General features: G+C 38.5%; 1 long non-coding RNA gene across 3 annotated transcripts in view; it reads right to left on the reverse strand.

Annotated features, from left to right (window-relative positions):
• Window positions 1–2,922: 2,922 nt before the first annotated feature.
• Window positions 2,923–21,205, reverse strand: part of LOC141572381 (uncharacterized) — an 89,585-nt gene continuing 71,302 nt past the window's right edge. For all 3 annotated transcript variants that reach the window (XR_016018647.1, XR_016018646.1, XR_016018648.1), the window contains one exon: window positions 2,923–3,732. This is a non-coding gene — a long non-coding RNA (uncharacterized LOC141572381). The remainder of the gene's footprint in view (window positions 3,733–21,205) is intronic.

Below are 21,205 nucleotides of genomic sequence, written 5' to 3' on the forward strand. Positions count from 1 at the left end.
AAAAGGATCACAGGTACTGAGAAACCATGGAAAGCTTCACGGAAGAGGGAAATATTGAGATGGCCTTAAAAGATTAAGAAGATTTGGACAGAAAAGGAAGAAGAGATTTCCTGGCATAGTAAACGATTTAAACAGTAACAAGGAGGTAGAAATATGCATGGCATGTTTAAGGGATAGAAAGTAGAATATTAATATAATAGTTGCCACTTACTGAAAGACAACATGGCTTAGTGGTTAAAAGCATGACCTCTGAAGACAGACTCCGAGGGGTTGAGACATGCTTCTCTCACTTATTAGCTTTTAACATAGGAAGTTAATAATTTCCCTCAGTTTTCACATCTGTAACAGTAGGATAATGATGTTACCTATTTCAGATAGTTGTCTAAGGATTAAATGAGTTTTCAAAGTATTTAGAACAGTGTCCAAGCATTATGTAAGTTGAGTTAACTAAATAATACACTGAAAGTACTATAAAGATACTGTACTCCAGGCACTGTATTAAGTACATTATATCATTTCATTTAATCTTCATCATCCTATAAGGTATGTGTTATTATCTTCATGTCACTGGTGAGAAAACTAGAACTATGAGAGTTAAATTTCTTAAGATCACGCAACAGGTAATTTAAAAAGCTAGGATTTAAACACAAATGCAAACCTGTGTTCTTAACCACTAAACTACTATACTTTTGGAGTAAAGGAAGCAGTGGGAAAATTTTAAAAAAGCAGACTGAGGCCAAATTATGGAGGGCCTTGAAATCATCCAACTAAGATAATTACATAATATACTATAGGCAGTGAGAAGCCACTGAAGGTTTCTGGACAGTGCTGTGTTTTAGAGAGTTTCATCTGGCCACAGAATTCTGTATGGATTAGAAATCTCTAGGCCACAGGAGTATCAAATAGACACAAAAATATCCCAAATGACCTTGCAGAAAGTAGGCCAACTTTTTTTGTCCTTCAAACTTATCCTTAAAGATTCATACATCTATGTAACCCCTTTTGGCCTCTAAACCATAATTAATAATAGGTTCACCACCAAATAACCAAAAGAAAAGTTGAGATTTCTATTACCTGATTCCCAAATCACCCAAATCAAACGACAGTGCTATGTTCCACTGCCTAAATGTAGGTGCAGACATTCATCTATATCCATAGTCTCCTTGCGATCTGTAACTAAAAGGTATTTAACAACTAGAAAATGAAGCACATGTATAACACTTCTTGATTTAATAGCCCAATTCATCCCCTAGATGCTATCTACTACTACAAAGCACTGCTGGAGAAAATCACACACCAAAGTTGCTGCTGTAACAGTTCCCCTTATCTAAGGGGTATGCATTCCAAGCCCCCCTAGTGGATGCCTGAAACCATGGCTAGTACTGAACCCTATATAGAGTATGTTTTTCTCCTGTACATACATAACTATGATAAAGTTGAAATTATAAATTAGGCACAGTAAAAGCTTAACAACAATAACTAATAATAAAACAGAACAACCATAACAACATACTATAATAAGAGTTATGTAAATGTGGTTGGTCTCTCTCTCTCTCTCTCTCTCTCTCTCTCTCTCTCTCTCTCTCTCTCTCTCCCTCTTAAAATATCATATTGTACTATACTTACCTTTTCACTTAAAGAAAGCATTTTACAGCTTCTCTTTGGCATAACCAAATTGCCAGCATCACTGTTCTTGAGCTTTGGGATCACTATTAAGTAAAATAAGTGTTCCTTGAACACAAACACTACGTACCATGCCAGTCAATCTGATAACCGAGAGGGCTCCTCAGTGCCTAACGGGTGTGTGGTGCATACAGCATGGGGGTACAGTGGACAAAGGCAAGATTTGTGTCCCAGGTGGGACACAGCAGGATGGCACAAGATTTCATCATGATACTCAGAATGGTGTGCAATTTAAAATATGATTGTTTATTTCTAGAATTTTTCCATTTAATATTTTTGGACCGTGGTTGACCACGGGTAACTGAAACAAAAAATGGAAACCACAGATAAGAGGGGGATACTGTACTACAAATTCATGATCTTCAACCTCAGCTGGGTCTGAAATGCTGCCACGCAGCTCCAATCATATTCTGCTCAGTGGCTATTTCAAATATTCACCACCCTTAAGCCTTCTACACCTTTTCCCCATCCTACTATCACTGCCACCTCCTACTCCACATACACATGCTCAACAGATGACTTTTTTCTATATTTTGCTGAGAAAATAAATTTAAATTCCATAGAAATTTCTCAGCTCCTCACTTGCCACCATCATGAATTGATCTGTCAACACACTTATTTTTTATGTCTTTCCCTCCTGTATCAGTAAAAAGGTGTCTTTTCCTGTGTCTAAAGCTTAATCTTTTCATCTAGACTCCGGACTCGCTCCCAACTCTATGATACCACTCTAGAAAGAAATTACCTCATTTTGAAATTTTCAATATTCCCTTCTCTACTACCACCTTCTCTTTAACACATTCCCTTAAACTGCTCTATTATTTAAAATTCTCTTTTAACCCATGTCATCCCCCAACTACCTCCCTACTCTTCCCTTCAAAGTAAAGCTACTTGAAAGAATTGCCTTAAATTGAGTTCTGTCCTCTCTTCATTCACTCTTTTGATTTTTTTCCTTAGACTACCTGTCACAGAAGGATTAACCATAACCCTTGGTTTATGACACTCCTCATTGCGTCATGTATGACCCACTTTTAATAATTTAGTTACACTACCTGCTCTCTCTCCTTTTTCTATCCTGCCTTATACTTTCACATACAGGTTTTTCCTAAACAGCATTCCCTTAATGAATCTCATGACCTCAATTCTCATCGCAGACTCAGCTTCTAGGAAACCTGCCCAAAGACACTAAGGATGAGAGAGCAGAAAGATAAAAATGAGCTTGAAACATTGCTGTAATCTTGGAACAACACACTAATCCTGGACTTTCAACTCTGGGCTTCTTGTTATGTAAGAAAAAGAACTCACTATTCAGTTAAGCTCCTGTAGCTGCGTTTCCTGGACTTGCACTTGAGCAGTCCCTAAATGATCCATTCCCAAACCTCGCTTCTCCAGGAAGGATTACACTTCTAAATTCTAGGTATACACCTCTAAGTACTTTAGCAACATCTCCATTGAGCACCTCAAGCCCAACTTGCCCAAAACTGGACTCACAAATTTCTCCTAAAATATGTACTTCTTGGGGTAGGGGGTGTATCATTTTGTGAGGGGTGAAATGTCTAACTATTACATTGTTTTGTACGCCTGAAACTAACAATTTTTTTAAAATGTACTTTCTGTATTTTGAACTACCATAAATGTCACCTCTAACTATTCACATATCCCAAACAAAATCCTTAATTCAAACCGTATCCCTTACCACTCCCTTTCACAGCTCCACTCTATAGTGTTCCCTGTACCACCACCCCAGGTTGATTTAGTCACTGACTCTAGTCCTTTGGATTCTATCTCATACTTATCTCAAATCTCAAATCTATTCTCCCCTCACCATTCCTACTGCCAATGACACTGCTTTACTCTGGGTCCTCAATAGTTTGCTCTTTGATAATGGCCTCCTACCTGGTCTACTTGCTCCTTATCTTGAGACTCTCCAGTTCATTACTTACCCACACTTTCACCAGAGGGACTTCGTTGGCAGGAAGCAAAAAAATAGTCTCCTCTCCTCCCATAAGTAATCTACATGGTAAAATCGAACAAATCTGAAGTGACTGTTTTCTGAAAGAGAAGGAGAGAAACAAAGAGGAAGAAAGTAACTAAATTCTACCTCTGGTTGGACAAGATAAAGATTGAGCATATGTGCAGAATAAGGAGAGTATTCATACATTGAACTAATTCAGCAGGAACAGACAGGTTGAGCCAGAGAGCCTAGGAAATCCAACACCCCCCTTCTCTTCCCTGCTTTTCAACCAAATCCCTCGAGTGATGGGGAGGGATATAGGACTGTTTCCGCTTGTGGTTTGAGCTTCAAGCAAATTTCACTTGATTCTCAAATGTCCTTGTACCTCACTGACTACTGAGTTACACCCAAATCTGATACCATGCCTCTTCTTAGAATTTTCCAATGATTTTCTACCACCATCAGGAAAAATGTGATCATCTTAGTCAAGCCCTATGATCTGGCTAGAGTACACCACCCAGAGTTGACTGCAGCAAACTACCCAGGTCACACTACTAAATGCTTCCCTGCTTTCCTGCCTGGAACACCTTTTTGTTCTACCCTTTTCCTCTTTATCCTGGATGATGCAGGTCATTAGACCTCCAGTATTAAGTGCGCTTCAACTGGATGGATTTCAATATCACCGTAGGTGAACTTCTGTTGAAGCATTTCCAAACCGGCATAGTAGTAGTTAGCAATGAACTCATTAGGGGAACAAAGTACAACTCTGTGTACAACTCTGTTTTCTGGGGAGAAAAGCTCTGTGCCTCACACAGTAAGTACACCCTCCCCACAGTTTGTTTAATGTTTCTCTTTGCCACCATTTACTGAGGACTTATTACTTGCCAGGCTCTGTAATAACAGCTTTACGTGCAATTTTTTAATCCTCACAAAACCCTATGAATTAGGCCCTATTATTAATCTCCATTTTATGAATAAGAAAAGTGCACACATATAGGTTTAGTAATATATCATCCAAGTTCACACAGCTAGTGACTAAACATGTGTCATTAATCTATACCCCTACTAATAATAAACATTTGTAAATGCTTTGAAGAAGAAATGGCTGTATGAGAAAACATACATGTAAGTAAAAACTATACTCGTTCAATCATTCATGAGGAGAGAGGGGTAGGAGATGTGGGTCATACAACTATATTTCCGTTTCTTTAAGCAAGTGTTTTATCCCTTTAAAACACATTCACAACATAAGTAAAAAATAATTAAACCCCCTTGTTTTCCACTAACCCTCATGATTTTTTTTTTTTTTTGCAAGGTGTGTTGCCTAATTTCCTTTGATCTACCATGATTTTACTCAGTCTCTTGGCATGTAGGTGAAAGATAGTATTCATATTTCAATTGAAGTCTTGCACAGTTTTATTGGAAATCAGATACTTATATTTATTTATTTATTTTTAATTTTTTTAAATAAGATAATTGGTGAAGAAAAGAAAAGAAAAAAGAAAACTACAAAAAGAGCTCACTGTGCATAAAATACTTGGAAAAATAAGTAACCATTTTAGTCAACTAGGAAAGCTGGATGAGTGAAAACAGAAAATAAGTGCACCGAAATGAAAATCAGGTAAATTCCAAGCCTCAGGACCCTAAATCCACTACTCAAAACAGCCCAAACCCATCTGAAATAAATGTCCAGTCCAAATATACAGCAAGAAGGAGGTGCATTCAAATAGCATTTAGTCTAAAGCTGAGTGTTCATTTACCATGAGACAGACCATGAAAAACCTGTAGTTTTGGGTGTTTTCAACTGAACCTGAATTTTCAGATGTATAAATTAGTTTATCTCCTTGGAAAGACACACTATACTGTTTTCAAGAGAAATGCAGGCTTCTAAAAGCTTATTTAAAAGGTTCAAAAGGCTACTTGGGCATCAAGTAACTATTAAAAACAATATTTTGACTATTTAAGTGTAAACGAATCAGAAACATATGGATTAAATTTTCCTTAAATTGCACATGCTCCAAACTTAAGAGTATAAGAATGGGTGAAACCTGTTTTGGATTTCAGAGAGCCCAAAACATTGGAAAAATCATCTGCGATGTTCAGTGAACTCAAAAGTACAGCTGGATTCAGCCCCTTCTAATTCGTCCCTATCTTATACTCCTGGTCTTAATATAAGCAAGGGTGTAAGTACATGAATAGCTTACAGGTAAAATGTCTAAACCTAAATTTAGAGGTGATTAAAAAAAAAAAGAAAGAAAAATAAATTTTAAAAATCTCCCTCTAAATATGTGTTTAAAGAAAGTCTCTCAGTTTTAAAGAAAATCTTCAGACTATATAATTTTCTTTTGGGTCTCCTTCTAAGTAAAGATTTAATTTATATAATTATAGGATGGAGAATAAAGTAAACTAACATTTTTTTGAGCTTCCATTATATACCAGGCACTGTGCTTGGCACTTTTACATGCATTATTTCTTTATCCAATTCCACCAAAAACCAGCATTAGGCCTTCATTACACACAGAGGAGACAAGTCATTGCATTTCACTCAGTTTTACTCTCTTCACCTTGAGCTGTCAGCCTATTTACAATAAATGTCCTGAGTCTAATAGGTCAACTGAAAAAAAAATTAATTTCTCTCAACAAATGAAGCTGATAATATTAAGAACTGAAGTCCTCAGCTGTTAGAACTACATAGAACGGGGAGACAGCATAAAAAGTGATTAACAGTCTATATTTTTGGATAGCTAATTACTTAAGTCTTTTTGTACCTCAGTATTTTGTTACCTCTTCTGTGTGACTGGGGTAATAATACTTATCTCATAAGATCATTATGAATATAGAATGGGAAGTTGTATGTAATGTGCCTGAGAATAAGTGCTGAATAAATGACAATTATTACATAAGAAATACGTGTACATTGATGTGCTCAATACTTCTCCAACAACCAGTCAAAGCCAGATGGTGTCACTGCCCATAACCCTTCCAAAATGAGTCCCTCTGATCTCTCTCTGGACTGTCTGTGATGAATACCTCAGCAAACACACAGATAATGAAAGGTCCCGCACATCCTGCAGAGGTTGCTTGGAACTCCCTATATCACAAGTTACATCTCTCTACCTCATGGTGTAAGCTCTGTGGGATGTCACACTGGCTACATGAAGACTGAGGCTATTGTAGCACATGTCAGGGGGAGTTACCCGTGTCAAACAGCAGGGTCTGTCATGACCCAGCTCCCGCTAACTGAGGTGGAGCCTCCCTTTTCCCATCGAAATCCACCTGGCTCCTCTACCACCAGTTTAGGGAGTTGACTGGACTTGAAGAAGTGCCAGCTGTTTCTCAAGTACACCTAGCTCTAGCCCTCTGCTCATCACAGCCCAGCCTGCAGGCCTATTCAGGGTGTCTCCAATGCTCAGTCATCACCTCTGAGAAAAGAGAAGAGACAGTGACATCTCCTGCCCACCCCCTGCTCATGCTTTCTTATCTGGGGGCCATGCTTCTGCCTCCCTATGACATTCAATTTTTGTTCCAGGAAGGAGATGGAAATGGGTGGCTAGGGAGAGCTCCCAGAACCCTACCACAATTCCATATAGAAAAATGACCACAGGAGTTTTTTGACTGCTCCCCTCACATCTAACACCCCCCTGCTTGCCTTTTTGCACTGGGAAAAGGGCTGATTCCCCAGCATGGTAGCCCCTGAGGTTTTCAAAAGTTCCTGTGCAGGTTTTAAACTTCCGAGTTTGATAAAATTGTCAAATTTGCTGGCTAGTCGACTTTCTATTGCCTGTCAGTGGTAAAAACTTGACCAAAAGAGGTGTTCTGGCCAGCAGGGATCTGTAAGTCACTTATCTCTGTGAGACTTTAATGAGCTGCATTAAGTCAAGCACTCTGACAAATCCATATATAAGGTAATTGGTTATAAAGGCCGAGTAAGAGGCTGCACATTGAGCAAAGGTGTTGAATGTTGTGTACTCACCACAGGTAAGAATTTTAAGAGGCAACCTAATGGCTTGAAAGCCTTCTAATTCTCATTAGGTCCCTCTTTGGTTAGGTTGCTCTTTGTTTAAGTTGGCAAGACCAGGACCTAGCTTCAAATCACAGCTAAGAAGATGAAAGTGACTGGTACTTAACAGAGGGCCCACCCTTCAGCAATGTGCTCTCTGGGAGAGAGAGGAAGAGAAATAATGGAAAAGTTTTGCCCTTCCTGCAGTTCCAGTAATATTCAATTTTAGTTCACCTGTCAAAGGCAGGGTTAGAGCCAACAAAACAGAATTCTGGGTGCTGCTTAAGCTTCCTCGCCCCATTATCCACAGTGTTATCACTCAGGCCAGTTTTGGACAACGTTGCAGGGTTGTTGGCAACATTGGGTTACCAACAAAGGAGGAAAAATCATTATTGGAGCTGCTGGCCTGGCAATAGAAGGTGACTGAGTAAAGACATAGGTAAAGGTCATGCTGAAGATCAGAGCAACCTCAGGCATAAGGCTGTCAGTGCCAGGGGAACATTTGTCCGACTTAGCGTGACAGAGGCAGATCTAGGCAGGAATTTACACTGGTGTCCTGGTGTATTATAACTGATCCAAGGAATTCTGTCCATATCTGAGCAGTCTCCAGCCAATGCAGGCGGTGACTGTGGCCTTGTTTCTACAGCTCTAGCCCTCAAGAAGACATGAGATTGTCAGGACCTTGCAATAGCTTGAGTTCAGGGGACATGCTAGATCTCTAGGACACCTGACTGGAGTATTAAGAAGGGTAACCAAGCAGGCCCAAGGAGAAAGTGGAGCCCCCAAACTGCTTTCTTTCCCATATTTCCCCCTCTTGTCACTAGCCCCAACATCCCAATCAAATGCCCAAGTCAGAAACCTAGGAACCATACATGATACTTCCCTCTTCCATCCCCTCTTCTCCAAATCAAACACTGATCCTTTCATTCTACATCCTTAATGTCTTTTGAATTTGTCATGTCTCTCCATTCCCACTGTCACTACCTTAGTCCAGGACACCATCATCTTTGACCTGGATTACTCTAGTAGCCTCCTAACCTTCCTGCCTTCCTGCCAATCCCCATTTCTTACTACTAAGGCTAAGGGATTCCAGGCTATACGCCAGCCCTCACTAATTACTTGAAGCTCCATACATGTGCCATACGCCCCCTTGCTTCCGGGGTTGCACATCTTCACTTGGCTAAGTCTTATGCTTTCACTTCCTCAAAGAGGACCTCCCAATCTCCCAAGACTGAGCTCAGTGCCCCACCTCTGTGCCACCACACTATCCTATAATAAGCGCTTTGAATACTATATTGCACCTGCATCTTTTCTTGCTTTTGTATTTTTGATCAACTTTGTACTCCAAGCTCTTAGCACACTGCCTAGAACACAGAGCACAACCGATGAATATTTAATTGGTAAACTAGAATCTGTGACTTGGGAGCTACACTCCTCACATATCAAATTCTGAATCAAAATAATATTTTTGAAAAGAATTAGACAGAAAATTAAAAAACAAAAACAAAAAAACACAGAACTACCATATGACCAGCAATCCCACTTCAGAGTATTTATCCAAAAGAAATGAAATCACAGTCTCGAACAGGTCATTTGTACCCCCGTGTTCACTGCAGCATTATTCATAATAGCCAAGACATCGAAACAACCTAAGTGTCCATGGACAAATAAATAAAAATGTGGTGTATATAAAATGAAATATTATTCAGCTCTAAAAAAGAAAGAAATCTTGCTTTTTACAACAACATGGATGGCCCTTTAAGGCATGCAAAGTAAAGTAAGTCAAATAGAGAAAGATAAATACTGTATAATGTAAGATATGAGAAATCTTAAAAAGCCAAACTCATAGAAACAGAGTAGAATGGCGGTGGCCAGGGGTAGGGCGTTGTAGGAAATGGGGAGACGTTAGTCAAAGGGTACAAACTTCCCGTGATAAGATAAATGAGTTCTGGGGATCTAATGTATAGCCTGCCGACTCTAGTTAACAATACAGTATTACATACTTGGAAGTTACTAAGAGAGATCATAAATGTTCTCACCACACACACAAAATTATAATAATGTGAGGTTGTGAATGTGTTAACTAACCTTATTCTGATAATCGTTACACAATATATATGAGTACCAAATCATCATGTTAGATACACCTTAAAGTTACACAATGTTATATGTCAATTATATCTCAATAAACCTGGGAGGAAAATTTTAAATTTTAAAAAGAGTTAGGGGGCATACTAAATCCCAGGAATTGTGGCTATGCCTCCAGTCTCTGAATCTGAGGCATGTGACTATTCCCAATGAAGAGACTTACCTTCTTTCAAGTTTGGTAGAGGGCTAGATGGGTATTTCAGTGACCCAACCCTGAATAACTGAAGAAGGCAAAAGGGAAAAACAAAACAATACAAAAACAGAAACAAAACACCAGGCACAGATAAGAATACCTCCTCATCTAAACAGATCTCTTTTAACTTTCTCTGGTGGTGGGAAATAGTAATGATATTGGAAACTGAACAATATATGCTATAATCTCTTCAGACACCTCTTTTGAAGATTTCTATTTTTCACAAAACTCCTGTCACTCATTCTATCACTGAATCTAGACCAATATTTGCTTCAAGCCAATCATAAATTCTCCCTGCCTTCCCACCCCCACATATAAACCCTACCTATCCCAAATTGAGGCTATCCCAGCCATAAGAAAAACCAAGACCTAACGAGTGTAACAAGATTAGTTTGCTAAAATGAAATCAAGCCTTTCATGCATGCCCATTTTATGTAGAAGGCTGACCAAGTTGAAGTAAAACTCTTGTGTCAAGTTGAACTAAGACAGCAACTTTACATGATAATGTGAGAAAAAAGCAAGGATCCCCAGGGCATAATATTGCATCAAAGGTTGGTCAGAAAGTAAGGTTTCATGATTCTGTTTTCACTAATTAGCTAATCAAAACACTTTCTGTTGATGTACTGGATACTCTCTCATGCACTGAGATTTGCCAAAATCTGCTAAGCATGAGCATGTCATGTACTTTCTATAAAGACTAGGCAGCTATCCTGTATAATGGTGCAGGTTGCTCACCACATAAAGATGCCCACTCAAAATACTGACTGGAGGCTGAAATCCAGCCTGAACTCTGTTCCATAAGCGTTGTGCCCTGGCTTGAGGCTTGTATCACCCAGTGCATGGGACACCTTGTTCTAATCCACACAAAAGTACCAGTGTAATAGGGATCCTGCTTGAAAGGGTTAAGACTCAGACAATGTCATAGCTCTCAAGTAACCCTAGAAGATCAAACTTCTGAATTATATGTTCCAGAGCTCCCAGAGGCCCTCATCAATCTGAGGATATACCATTCTGCCCTCTAATCATCATGACTTTGAGTCTGAACCATTAAATGAATCCACTCAACCCCTGCCCGTCAGAACCTTTGCTTACAGTGGAAAGTGCCAGAACTTTAAACCATACAGAACAATAATAAAGGCTCTAAAAGTCAGCTCGAGGCTAGAGAGTGAACAAAATCCAGCCTTGTGTTTATATTTCAGGCAGGCTTGACTCAGTTCTTTGAGCATACTTGCATCTTTGCTGTAGTATACTATCTCAACGTTCTGGGAACCTCATGTTTCCTGGGACTTGGCTCCCTAGATAACAGCTCTCTGACTGACTTTCTGGATCTGGTTTCAGTCTCATGCCTCAGTGTTTCTAATCCTACTCCCATCTGAGGCTGACCACTAGTGATGAACGTGATACCAGGCCCAACATTCAACCCAATAATATAGGAGAAGGTCTGATGGGGTCCAAGGAATGAGGCTGACAATATAGTATATTTTGTAGGCTCCAAAATTCTAAACTTCACAAAAGTGTTTTTCTTTCTACACATTATTTCATGTGTTCCTTAACTATTTGTCATAAAAATCTTATCCAGTGAGACCAAAAGGGCTCATCATATCCTTATCTTTATTAATAACAAAAAAAGCACAGACTTGAGTTCTAGAGAACAAAGATTTGTGAAACTCAGGCCCTCCCCTTGAATGTTGCTTCATAAATATTATAGCATGTCTCAGAACAGCTTTCATTGGTGGGAGGTTCTGGCCATCACCGGGATGTCAGAGGAACCGCAGGAGGGCAGCAAGACTGAGGAAGCAGTCCGAGGCTTCAAGGTACTTTTGGAGCAGGATAGCAGACTGATTCTTTGACCCTCAGTTTTTCTGAGGGCTGACCCTGCTACCTGAATCCTCACCCTCCCTTAGCAGACTCCTAAAATCGATCCAATCTCCTCTTTACTGTCTGCAGGTCTTGCCTCACCCACAACAACACTCCTTATTCTCCCCAAAATGCCACTTTTAGTTTATGTGCCTGCCTTTAAACTGGCCCTTTTTTAGTAAATGTATTGGGGTGACATTTGTTAGTAACATTGTATCAGTTTCAAGTGTACAATCCTGTAGACATCATCTGTATATTGCATTGTGTGCTCACCACCCAGAGTTTAGTCTCCCTCCATCACTGTAAATTTGGTCCCCTTTACCCTCTTCATCCTCCTTTTCCCCCTCCCGCTCTGGTAACCACTCTTCTTTTGACTGTGACTATGAGTTTGTCTTGTTTGTTCGTTTATTGCTGTTTTGTATCCCACATATGAGTGAAAGCACATGGTTCTTGTCCTTTGCTGTCTTGTTTCACGCAGCATGATACTCTCAAGATCCATCCATGTTGTCACAATAGCACTATTTCATCTTTTCTTATGGCTGAGTTGTATTCCATTGTTTGTATGTACCACATCTTCTTTACCCAATCATCCATTGGAGAACACTCAGATGTCTTTGTTTATTGGCCACCATGTATAATGCTGCAATGAACATAGGGTTACATATATCCTTACGAATAAAACATTTAAAATTTTGGGGTAGACACCCAGAAGAGGGATTGCTGGGTCATATGGTAATTCTATTCTTAATTTTTTGAGGAATCTCTATACTGTTTTCCATAGCAGCTGTACCAATTTACATTCCCACCAGCAATGTATGAGAGTTCCTTTTTGTCCACAGTCTCTCCAATATTTATTACTTGTCTTGTTGATAATAGCCATTCTAACAGGGGTGAGGTGGTATCTCAGTGTGGTTTTGATTTGCATTTCCCTAATAGCTGAAGTTGAGCATTTTTTCATGTATCTGTTGGCCATTTGTATGTCTTCTTAAGAAAAGTGTCTGTTCAGGTCCTCTGCACATTTTTTAATTGGATTGTTTTATTGTTGTTGAGTTATATGAGTTCTTTATGTATTTTGGATATTAGCCCCTAATTGGAAGTGTTGTTTGCAAATATCTTCTCCCATTTGGTTGGTTGTAAACTGGCCTTTTTAACCATGACTCTCTTCATTAAGACCCAGAATCATTTCTGATTTTATTCAGGATAAAGCTATAAAATCTCTACAAGTTTTTCCAGGCTCCTTTAACAAACAGAGTTTTCCAGAGGTGACGTCTAACATGCACTGAATTCCTGTTACACTACATTCTTGCAGTCCTCTGGTGGGGCCCAGGGAGGCCTGAGATTTCCTGCCCTGCTGTCCTTCCAGATCGACTCAGGCTGAGGCTGATGTGTAGTTGGAGATTAAAATCCATCCTGATGTCAGTAACATTTTTTGACTTCACTATTTTTGGCTGCATCATCCCTGTAACCTGCATGTTAATATCATTCATCTTGCCTTCTGATGGTTCTGGTGGTCTCATAACTCAGTTACACTTTTTGTTGTGTGACGATAAGGAATGAAGAACACCTGAGGATACAAACGATGTTATGAATGACAAAGAAAAGAACAAAACAACCTGGGTCCTTGATGATTCCTTTATTATGGTAAAATACATGTAACACAAAATTTTCCATTTTAACCATTTTTAAGTGGACAATTCACTTGCATTAATAACATTCACAATGTTGTGCCACCATCAGCACTATTTGCAAAATCTTTTCATCATCCCAAACAGAAATTCTGTAACCATTCATTCATCAATAGCTCCCATTTCCCCTACCCCCCACCCCACCCCTAGCCCCTGGCAACCTCTAATCCAGTTTATCTCTATAAATGTGCCTGTTCTAGACAATTCACATAAGTGGAATCACATAGTATTCGTCCTTTTGTATCTGGCTTACTTTACTTAGCACACAGTTTTCACGGTTCATGGCTTGTCAGGTAAGGTACCCATTACCAAAGGTATATTCATTATTCAATTCATGTCTTGTGTGTCGGGTTATAAATTTTATATAGCATTGAACGTGAAACTTAACAAAATCCACTTGATTTGAATAAGCGATATACATGTGTATGCGGTATGTGCTCACTTTGGTTCCATGAGTCTTGGGAAACTAATTCTACAAATATCATATATAAACATAAATGTGTAAGGCTTAATTTGTTTACAACGCAATAAATACACTTCTCTTATTTATTAAATCACTGATTTCAGAACAGAGTTAAAATATTGTGAAAATGACAGTTTATTGTAAAAAAAAAAAAAACTTCAGAATTTCACAGTATCAGAACTTCATTCTTTTTTAATTGCTGAATAATATTCCACTGTACCTATATACATTTGTTTATCTGTTCATCTGTTGATGGACACTTGATTCATTTGCACCCTTTAGCTATTGTGAACAATGTTGCAATGAACATTGACATACACGTATCTGAGTCCCTACTTTCCATACTTTTGGTTATATACCTAGGAGTGGAAATGCTGGCTCATGGTGATTCTATGTCTACTTTTTGAGGAACTGCCAAACTGTTTTCCATAGCAGCTATATTTTACCTTCCCACCACGCTACATATAAGGGTTCCAATTTCTCCACATCTTTGCCATTATTCATGATTTGCATTTTTTAAAATTATTCTTATAGTCATCCTAGTAGGTATGAAGTGGTATTTCATTGTAATTTTGGTTTTCATTTCTCTAATACCTAATGATGTTGAGTATCTTTGTGTACTTATTGGCCACTTGTAACTTCTTTGGAGAAATGTCTATTCAAGCCATTGCCCATATTTTAATTAGGTTGTCTTTTTGTTGTTGAGTTGTAGGAATTCTTTATATAGTCTGGATATAGACTTTTATCACAGATATGATTTACAAACATTTTGTAGGCTGTCTTTTCACTTTCTTGACAATGTTCTTTAATGCACAAAAGTTTTTTAGTTTTTATGCCCTTCATGACTTTTTGAGTTGCTGAATTAACAAGCCAGCAATGGTACGTTCAATTATTTTCACATTGAATCACTGTGACTTTTGCTCCATCATGTCTCTTTCTCTGACACTGACCCCTCTTTTGCCTCTCTCTTCCACTTTTAAAGACTCTTGTGGTCTTTAAGGACCCACTCTAAGGACCAACGATAATCTCCCAATTTTAAGGTCAGTTGATTGGCAACTTTATTTCCCTTTGCCACGTAATATAACATATTCACAAGCTTAAGGAATCAGGACATAGACACCTTTGGGGAGCCATTACACCACCTTCCATAGCCACTCTAGTTCCAGATTTATAGTCATTTGAAACAGTCAATTTCCCTATGGTTAAAGCCTACATAATTTGAGGCTGGGCTTGATTTATTCACCACAGTCTCCCTATCATCACTCATCACAATGCTTGGAATACAGTATATGATTGATAACTACTGTTGAAAGATGTGTTTGTTGATGCTCTTAGTGCCAGATAGTTTAAGCCAGTGACTTTCAAACTAGGTCCCACAGAATCCTCGAGTGGCACTGCTGTGCCTTAGGGACCACTTGAGGAAGGGAGGAAAAACTGCTAAGGAGATGACTGAGTTGGGTCCCCCCCACTCCTAGCCTAGCTTCAATCAAAGCAGTTTGCCTTTATCTATTTCATATTTTGAGATTCTATGTACAATTTTATACATAAGAAGGGATTCTACTGCTATGGGAAGTTTAAATAACAGTGGGATTAGGTCACTGACAATACAGCACAATTTCAACTGTTGGCTTATGAAGATGTTGATTTTATAAGATAAGCTGAACCAGCTGTCTAGGTGAGTTACCCATGTAACGAGAAGGACATGCCTCAGGTGGTGCCCAGCTGAAACTGGGTTGAGTGGAACTGGAGCATGAGACAGTCTCTTTACAACTCAGCAGTCTAAATATAGTTTCCTATTCAATTCCTCAAATACTTTCTTCCAATTAAGCAATTCTTTAGGCCCGGTAAATTTCACAAAGGTCCTTGGAATTCAGTTCGACATGAAGAACTGCCTTTTCCAAGCTACTGAGAGAAGAAAACCAATAGCGAGCATTATTAAATGCTTACTTGCTCTGTGCCAGGCACTGTGCTAAGCAATTTACACACATTATCCCTCAGGAGTATGCAATTCTTGCCATAATCCTGCGAGGTACACAGTACCTCCATTTTACTGACAAGAAAACTGGGTCTAATAAATATTAAATAATCTGTCCAAGGCCACAGAATTTGGTAAGAGATCTTTTAATATTTACCCCATATGCTGGTCTCAAAGACACCTATAAGAATAGGGGACCATTTCGTTTGCTGTCCTAAAATGACCCTTTCACTTACAAAACGTACAGTATCATTCACAGAGATTTCAGGTTTATAGTTATGTTTAAGTGAAAAGTAAGCTATATGGACTGGGAAATCTGAGTGAAGACCACACCTTCACTAAGATATAAAATTTCTAGTCGACTTTGGAATAACCAGAAAGTTATTGTTGAAATCTCTGCAAAACATCTGATATGCTTCCTAAGTGAAGCATACTAAGCAGCTGACCAGAGGCAGTTAAACAGAGATTAACAGCCTACTCTGAAGGTTTGGGTTTGGGCCCCAGCTGTGTGACCTTTGACAAATTCTTAACTAATTTTATGGGTTCTCCCATGTTAAATGGGGTGATAATGGAGCCACTGAGAGGATTAAGGGAGACAATGACAATTGAAAGTATTTGAATTAGTCCCAGTCATACAGTAAACACTCAATAAGTATTGGCTATTAATATCATTGAGGGGTTTATAAAGCTTTGGATATGAATTTTAAATATCAGTTTTCATTGTACAACAGCAGCAATAATTAATAGCAATGATAATCAATCAGTAAAATAACAATAACTTCCATTTCCTGATCATCTATTGTTCCCTCTATAGAAATGAGCATCAAATCTGCAACAATATGCTTCATCTTAATAAACAACTCTCCTGTGAACCACATTTCCCTTTACCTATTGTTTTATATTCCCCATTAAAACAAAAATCTTCAAAATCCTGTTTATACTTGCTGTCTGTACTTCCTCTCCTCCCAGTCTCTCTTGAAACCACAATAATGAGATTTTGTTCCCAGTACCTCTTGGAAACCTGCTTTTGTCAGGATCACCAGTGGCCTCCTCATTGCCAAATTCAGTCCTCATCTTACTTGTCCTATAAGCAGCAGTTGACACAGCTGGTCATTGTTTCCTTTTTGACTCATTTTCTTCACTTGGCACCATAACAGTACCCTCTCAGCTTTCCTTCTACTCCGTTCTCTCAGCACTCTCTCAGTTCTCCTTTTCAATCTTCTCTACTGGTTCCCACTCATCTTCCAGGACTTTTACTAGAATACTTGGGCCTCAGATATGTCCTTTAGCTAACCCCATTAACTAGTGATCTTATCCAGTTCCATGCTTTAAATATAGCCATAGACAAACTAAGAGCGCATATATATATATATATATATATATATATATATATATATATATATATCCAACCTCTTTCTTGATTGTCAGATATGTACATCCAACTGCCCATGAGACATCTTCATTTGGATACCTAGGTATCTCATATATAACATTTCCCAACCTGAACTCCTGTTTTCCTATTTCTACACCCTACCTTCACCCTTCCTAAACTCTATAAATGGCAACTCCATCTTTTTCAGTAGCTCAGGTCAAAAACTTCTTTGACACTCTCCCCTACCCTACCACTCCTGGCCACATCCAATCCATAAGCAAGTCCTATTAGTTCTACCTTCAACCTGCCTTCAGTCTAATAATTTATCCTATAATCTAATAAGCAGCCAGCATATTCCTTATTTTAAAATTTACACCAGATAGTGTCATTCCTCTGCTTTAAAAATCCTATAATAGCTTCCCATCTCATTCAGAGTGAAATGCAAATTTCTTACTATGGTCTACAAGTGTTGCCCCTATTTCTCTGACTTCATCTCCCAGTATTTCCCCCCTGGCTCACTCCACTCTAGCAAGACATAATACCTTAGTGCTTCTTGAATACTTCAAGGCTTTACACTTACTTGTCTTTGTGCTAGAAATATTCTCCCCACTTATTTCTATGTACCTTGCCCCCTCACTTTACTCAAGCATCTGCTCAAATGGTGCCTTATCGGAGAAACCTTGAAATAATCATCCCATTTCCATCACTCCCTATCCTCACCTTGCCTCATTGTTTCTCACAGTGGTCATTACTACCTGGAAAATTAAATTTTTTTACTATCTGTCTTACTCCTTGTAAGTCTCACAAGTCCATGGAACTTGTCTTTCTTATTAAGAGCTATAGCTTAAAAGCATAGAACAGTACATGGCACACAGTAGAAGCATTCATAAATAGTGTTGAATTTAAATCATTTGCTAAGGCCCTACCATGTAACCATTATCTTAGTCAATCCCTACAACTACCTGGGGTTAAACACTTGGGAATTGGTGTCAGAATGTCCTGAGAAGAGTTAACTCTTCTGCTAGTTTTATCAAGTTGGACAAGTTATCAGCCTCTCCAAACTTCACTTTCCTCATCTGTATAATCGGAAATAACATCTATTTCTTGATATTATTGTGATGATTAAAAGGAAAAATGTATGAAGAGCTTTGCACAATGCCTAAAAGTTGCTAAACATTAACAGATAAGAAAACGAAGAATCATAAAGCTTAAACACCTAAAGTCAAACAAATAAGTTAGAAAAATAGAGTAGGCTGAATAAGGAATCAAAGCTCTAATGCTGGGTGATTTGCTTATTTGTGTGTCACTGATTGTTCTTGAAACTAAATCCAGACAAGGAGCTTTTTTTCTTCCATTTGTTCCTATATCTAAAAAGCAAAGTGAAGCCTTTGTTTTCAAGTTTTATGAGATCCTATTGAGGTGTCCTGTTTTCTGGAATGAATACTATTGTTTTTCTATTTTCATTTATTCACACAACAAACATATGGCTGGGAATTTATAATCTACTTGGGAACATAAGCTATGTGTTTTGATGACAAAAAAAAAAATTAGGAGAACTGAGAGTGCTAAGAAAATTCAGGGGTTAGAGTCATATGTTTATTTCTTTGTAGGTGAGAACAAACACTCTCCTATTCCTTCCCTCACTCCTGATCCATATGGCGGTTTCTTTGTAAAGCCCTTGCTATGGAAACACAAACACATAAGAATGATTAACAAACATACATACTTCTCTCCTAAGTGTTAAGGATTCCTGTGTAAGTTCCTAACATCAATTTCTCAAAACAAAAATGCATAGATAATCTTTGGGGGAGTAAACCAGAATACTTACTATTCATCTCATCTGGTTTGCACACTCTTAAGTGGTGCCTCTGGGTATATCATGAAAAGAGCTTTAATTAAGAGCAAACACACTTGGGTTTTACATATCTTTGGTCCAATAATCTGACTAAAGAGTTCATGAAGGGGGTGGGGGGTGGAGGCAGATACTTTTCTCCCCAAAGCTTTTTGTCTACTTCTGCAGTTATTAAAAAAAAAAAAAAAAAAGCCCCATATATTATATTGTATAGGATTATTTACAACCTCTGGAGAGAATGAACATGCAGCGTTAGTGTGCATGGATACTGTCATGTGTTAAAAGAAACACACTTGCGGTGGGTCTGTAACTACAGAATTCTGAGATTGAATTTCAGGGTTTATTGGGGTAAAGGAATGATTCATAGGGATGTTGATATTTTAGCATTTTCTATTCAACATGGGAATTCAGAGATTATCCTAGGAGAAATGAAGGGGAAAGCTATATGTCTTAACTTTTATCCTTAACAAGGGTGAATTTGCAGTGATGTCAAGAATTGGATAGTCCATTTGCCAAATCTCTGTTTTACATATGCACTTTTTTTTTTAACCACCTTATTCCTCCGAAAAAGGTGTTGCCAAAAGTCATTCCTGTCCTGATGTTCACTGCCAGCAGTGTCCAAACAAGAAGCTGTTCAGTGTGAGAAAGAACGGGCTTCGGATGCAATATTAGTGTTGGAAGCATTCCTGAGTGGAAGCCTCTGCGTTTCACACTGAATAAAACTGTAGGATATTTACTACTATCACTCAATCCACAGACCTGTCCTCCTTCTATTTATGATAACTGCACTGTGTTTTGTTGTTGTTGTTGTTGTTTTTACTACATCTGGACTGCAAATATAAAAAGATACATCAGTTATAAGTAGGGTTGTGACAGTAAGACAAAAATCCTTGCCATCTCTGCTCTCACTGAAAGGCCTGGAACTCTTGCTTATGATTCTATCTCCCAAAGTGGAACCCCTATGCAAACCAAGCTAAGTCTCAGCATCCACAATGAAAAATTAGAAATTATAATATTTACCACAAAAAAATGTTGCCAAGATTGAAAGCTATAACTTTCATATACCATTCAGCACATACATCACAAGGGACTTAAACAATAAATGCTGGTTGGAAGGGAAATAGAATGCAGAGGTTTGTAAGCATACATACGTAATTTCTGTTCTGTCCTACCATTTACAAACTATGTAAACTTGGCCAACTTAATTTCTCTAAGCCTCAGTTTCTTTCTATTTAAATTGGAATGATATATTACCTATCTTGCTGATGTGTGGTAATTAAAGTGATAATACAGCTAAAGTGCTTACCTTGGTGCCTGACATATTATAAATGCTCTATACTTTAGCCATTATCATTAATTCATTACTTCTTGCATGCTTATATGAATAACATATTCTAACATACTTTCAGGAAAATCTCCTATGCAGTAAGTTCATTTATTTTCCTATAAGAATGAAAATTGATGTGGGACTCTCTCTGTATAAATAGGAAGCATCTCTGAACTGATGAGATCATTTTAAGATCTGCCAATCTGGACACATCTACTCTGGAATGTATGCATACAGGCGTACCTGATCCAAGTCCTATTAAAAGGCCCACAGGCTCTCTGAGCTTCCAGCCATGCCCTCCCCTAAAACAGGCTAGACATCCAAAGGAGAAGTAGCTCTTATCTAGTCCTCTTTGGGCTCTTGGCCCCAGCTAGGCCAAGCTCCTGAAGTGGTTAATTTGGCTCCTTGCTCAATGGCTCTCTGCATCCCAACTTCCATGAGCTCATGTCTCCTTCTGCTGGAGCTAAACTTTTGATCTCTAGTTGTCCTGGAATCCAGAGTCATTTTATCTTGTAGACATGCTTGGTTTCCTATCTCCAGTTAACTCTGAATAAAAAGATATTGACACACAAAAACTATCATTCAATACAAGTACACAAAGACACAACCACCAGAGAGACCCGATGCATGCAGTCAAATCAACTGGAGAGAATTCACTGAAGATGCAGTTAGAACCACAAACCTTCCAGCACCAAAGGG

This window comes from Rhinolophus sinicus, chromosome 14 (assembly GCF_057876585.1).
Source record: "Rhinolophus sinicus isolate RSI-liver-muscle chromosome 14, RSI-T2T, whole genome shotgun sequence".
NCBI classification, from domain to species: domain Eukaryota; kingdom Metazoa; phylum Chordata; class Mammalia; order Chiroptera; family Rhinolophidae; genus Rhinolophus; species Rhinolophus sinicus.